This window comes from Pinus tabuliformis, chromosome 5_2 (genome assembly GCF_031772625.1).
Source record: "Pinus tabuliformis cultivar Carrire ecotype Pingquan chromosome 5_2, CPIR1, whole genome shotgun sequence".
NCBI lineage: Eukaryota > Viridiplantae > Streptophyta > Pinopsida > Pinales > Pinaceae > Pinus > Pinus tabuliformis.
Genome location: NC_142306.1, coordinates 385,206,666 through 385,211,823, shown reverse-complemented (window position 1 = coordinate 385,211,823; position 5,158 = coordinate 385,206,666). Strand labels below are relative to the sequence as shown.

Below are 5,158 nucleotides of genomic sequence, written 5' to 3'. Positions count from 1 at the left end.
CAAATTTCATTCACCCAAAATAATGTCCTCACATTTTTAATGCATGAAAATTTGATTTCATTTCCAGGTAGTAGGTGACAATTTATTTCATGTTTCTTTAACCTTTTTCGATTCATAGAAAAATCCATGTCCTCCTTAAATGAAAAATTTGAAAGAAAATTATTTAATTGGATGTTTATTTAACTTTTTAATTTTTGTTTATGATTACCTTTATAATAATTATTATATTTTTATAAAAAAACATACATGTATCAATAATTAGATACGGACTTCATTTTTAATATGTAAATTGTTTAAACTGGAATAGCAAGCTTAATCTTGTACATCCCCAATCCATTCTGATCACTAACTTTTACTCAAAATTTAAACAAATGAAATATAAAAAATTTAAAAATATACTACTGAAGTATTGTAAATATATCTATTTTTTTACTTACTAAGCCAATAGAAAATTAATTTAAAATCCTTGAAAGAGAAACCAAAAATGGCATGAGCAAACAAATGAATAAGAGGGAGACATAACGCTCCATCCATTCCCCATCAGAAATAGGGAAAGCTGATCGTATAATAAATTCATCGATGTTTGAAGCATCAAATGCCTGTTCATACTGTAACAACAAGGAACGTGATATAACCTTCTGCCAGGGAAGTTTATAAGCCAGAAAAAATTACTATGAATAAATGCTATGCTTTTGGTTTTACTCTCCTGCCATTAATATCAGTGTCATCGTTAAGTTGAGACTTTACAGTCCTACGACTTTCTTCGCTGCTGCAATCATCCTGAATGTGAGCTACTGTGTTCAGGAGTTCTGACTGAACTAAAGGGCATTTTTCCTTCAAATACTCAAAACCCTTTGTACGCATAACCTCTCCAAGATTTTGTGCCGCAAATTTGAGACATACAGCTTTCAAGTCAGTAGCATGGCAAATGTGAGCCAGAGCAAGAGTGGAGGCAACTGTATCTTCAGATATTCTTCTGCATAATTTTGATTCACAAAGTAGCATCAATCGCCGCAAACCATAAGCATCTGCTACCGCAAGCAACCGCTCTGTCAATGTCTCAGTTATTGAAGAAGAAGAAGAACCGGGTGACGATGGATCTTCGTCAAGAAGGGTGTCTGTATAAATATAATGCAGCATAGCCTTGAACACCGTAGGCTCCATCTCTGTAATAGTAACTTCATTATTCTGCTCTGCACAGTCAACAAATTTTGCTCTGAATACAGGGGATCGTGCAGCCAAAACAAGTTTATGAGCATGAAATTTCTCCCCAGCCACATCAAAAATTACATCTGAGGCTTCGTGATTTTTCAAAAGTGCACCAAAGTGTAAACCTAACTCTGATTCAGGAACAGATATCGAGTGCAACCTAGCGTATTCGCTCGCAGACGTCACAACGCCTACTGTCCATCTTAGTTTCAGGCAATCATCCTTCAGGTACTTGGAGTTTTTAAGTGGAGGCCGTCTGAAGAACCGTTCGCAACCGCACATGCTTCCTCGATCCTTAAAAGTGAAAGGCGGTCTCTCCCGTCCCGGACCCCAATGGCCGTGGAACGTCTTGTCCTTGCCCTGCCCGCTTTGATCCAGTAACGTCAATTCGTTGACAGCACGAACGTTCCTGTCCTCACTGGCCAGCGCTAGGAAACACGAAGCATAACGCGGTTCGTCCTCTGCACTCTTGCCGTCGGGGTAGAAATAAATAACCCATTGATAACCTCCCACAAAGAAAGTCGCTGGAAATGCGCCTGCAGACGCCCATGCCCTTGGCCAGAGAAAAACCCTGTCTTACGAAGTTGTGCGATCCATTGACAGTGGTGGTAACCGATCTCGAGGTCGAAGAACAGCCATCGCCATTCTTGATTGCATCCCCCATTGGGGACGGAAATGTAGACCCAACTGATCTTTTCACAGCGAAAGGACAGAGATTTAAAAAAAAAAAAAAAAAATTCCATATATATGGAACGTTCATATATATGCAACATTCTGTAAACCACATATACAGGAATTTACTTTATTTTTCAGCTTACTATTATGGGCCATGTTTCTATAAACTTGAAGGCCGCCCTGGATGGATGGCAAACTGCCATCCCTACCACTCGAACTAAATACACATTAAAAACAAAATTAAGAATGAAGTAAAAATGACCCCTGGGCACTGAAATCGCCGGAATTCACAAATAATTCAGCCGTTACAGGCCCGCGAAAGATATTACCTGGTTTATCGTCGATCACCTCCGGCCGTAACTTAACGCAAGCGATTTTGAGCGATTTGGAAAAATTACACAATACTGTATTTGTTGAATACCCAATCTAGATGACCAATGCCATGGAGAGAAACTCCTGATCGCAGAAAATATAGTGTCTTCGTGGAATACCCAATCTAATGGCCAATTCCACCCATAGAAAGTCTTGACCACAGACAAGATAATACTGCCTTTTATCACTTCCAAATTGGGGCTATATTGCGAGTTGTAATCAATAGGCAGGTGCTAATTCCAATATTAAATAGAAAATTGATTTATTTATGGGATGTTGTGTAAAGTTTTTTCCGTAATCATCGCATCTATAATTGTTAAAATGGACGTTTCCAGTCATTCACCCTGGTTCATCATCGACCGTGGCTTAAGATGTTGTCGTGATAATTGTGCCACCGGTTTGGATATCTCATTGTGCAGTTCTAACAGTTACTATAGGACCTTCAACCCTTCCTATCAGATTTTGTCAAATAGCTTAATCACACTAAATGTCATATAAATCAGTTAATTGACAGTGACACTTCATTTATACTTTATTTTTTTATTTATATATTTATAGTTATTATAGTATTAACTATTTCTAGTGTGTATTTTGGAATAGAGTTCTTAAAATTTAAATTTAGGGTTCGTGTTATGTTATGTAAATTTTTTGACTCTGTAAAATTATACAAAAAATTAATAAAAAAAAATTATAAAATAATAATTATTAATTATTAACTTGTCATGACGATAAATTACACTAGTTGGTTTGAAACCGTCGACAAATGGTATTCCATGTGATTTTCGAAAAATCTCTCACAAAAAATAATTATTAATTAAAACATTTTGATTTAGTCAAAATACATAAAATTAAATAATTATAATTATAATAATTAAACCAACCTATCCCATTAAGTGTAGAGTCGACAATGATGGGGTGGTATTCCATGTGATTTTCACCAAAAAATCTCTCACAAAAAATAATTATTTGTTGGACACCTAATCCTAAATGGGTTAGTGTGGAAGCCGAATAGACCAAAGCAGTCCAAGAGACCTTGGGATCTGAAACCCAAGAGTCATATGTTGTACTATAAATGTATATCTCATGTTAATAAAAAAATGAATTGCATGTTTTATCTTTCACATTGTCTTTGCTGTCCATGTGTGTTTAACATGGTATCAGAGCAGGCGATTGCTGGTCCTGCTCCAATTTGAGCCACTTGTTTTGTGGTCTCTATATATATGTCAGTTCTGCCCATTACCTGACCTCTGGCACTGTATACGCTGCACCTGACTCTGGCTATTTTTAAGACTCTCTTCTGCGTTACCTGCGCCCTCTGTCTTTTACAGTCCTGACCCTTGCATTACCTGCGCTCTCTGGCTATCCTGACTGTTCATAAACGTTTCATAAAAGAAACGCTGTCCATGGTATTTTTAGCGTTGGCCTGGAGAATCCTTTGAATCGCTGAGTAGAATGCCCTTGAGATCAGCTGGACAACCTGCAATTTGACCATCTGGACTGTAGTAAGATTCTGGAAGCGCTGTGCCATGCATTGAACGTTGTTTTGGTACACTGCCCCTATTCGTTTACCGTGCCATACTCTGCCATAACGCCTAACATGGTTAACGCCTGACTTGGTGAACGTTTGAGATTCTTCAAACCGAGGCTGCGTGAATTCAATTCGAAGCTATCTCCAAAGTATTGGCCTAGTCCTAACCCTGGTGCAGGGATCCTAGCTTCTGCAATAATTCTCATAATCTCGTCAATACTTTGAGTAGGCTGGTCAGGATCGTCAGACTCATTGCTAATAGTATCAGCTGCATCTACTAAATCTGCAGGTAGGTTCTTTAAAAACCATTCATGATTCCGAATTTCAGGAATAGTAATTCGCTTGTCAGGGTCTGCAACAAAAATCCTTGATAGGAGGTGACGGCATTCTGCAGAGACGTGGACATAATCTGGGATTGTGTACTGCACCCCCAAAATTCGCCCAATAGTTTTTTTAAAATTCCTGGGATCGTCCGGGTCTTCAAACGGATATGCTCCCACTAACATAACGTAAAGTGTTACACCACAGGACCACACATCCGCAATCTTGCCATCATATTCTTTTTTGGACAAAATCTCAGGGGCTATGTACGCAGGCGTTCCCACGGTGGATTTCGGCTGAGAATGAAGCAAAGCAGACTTGGAATAGCCAAAGTCACAGATCTTGAGGCGAGGGGCAGGGCTCCCATCCAGAAGAGTATTTTCCAGTTTCAGATCTCGGTGACAAATTTGCATAGAATGACAATAGCTCACCCCTAAAAGGTTCCAATAGAGGCCACATAACTTTGTGACACCCACACCATATATGAGTTTCTTCCGGTAACTTGATTAAAAATCTAAAAGCATCAGAGAACCATTGTTCTTTAAACCTACGGAATTCCAGGTCCTCCTCCGGGGATCCAGCCGGACCGGCGTCGAGAGCTTCAATCTCTCACCATCGGTTCAATAGCGCGCGCTCCTCTCTTTCCCTCACTGCAATCTCCATATCCCTGATCGTTTGGAACTCCAACTCGTTCGACCGTAATCAATCTTGAGAAGATCGTCGGCGAAAAGCATAGAATAATGTGTTCGTCATCACCTCGTTCCACTCATTTCTATTGAAACGAAGACGAAGGACCGGAAGAATTCACTGTCGAAATTGGCGAGGAGGTCTTGAGCTTCCCTGTTTTTCCGATCGAGGAGGGTCGATGATCAGTGAGAAGAAATTCGAGAAACGGCATTGTTGCTCCTGGTAGTGGGTGTTTATTTTGAATTTGCTTGAGTTGCTTGAATTGAGTCTTCCAAAGCCTCTCTCAATGTTCATAGATAGGAACGATCGCGGAGTCCTACAATCAGATATATAAGGCTGCTACGCTTTATAGCTTGGCTGAATAAA

The 5,158-nt window shown here is 39.4% G+C and overlaps 1 pseudogene; it reads right to left on the bottom strand.

Moving 5' to 3' along the window:
* Positions 1 to 684: 684 nt before the first annotated feature.
* Positions 685 to 4,311, bottom strand: LOC149159098 (BTB/POZ and MATH domain-containing protein 4 pseudogene; annotated as a pseudogene).
* Between the last annotated feature and the right edge of the window lie 847 nt (positions 4,312 to 5,158).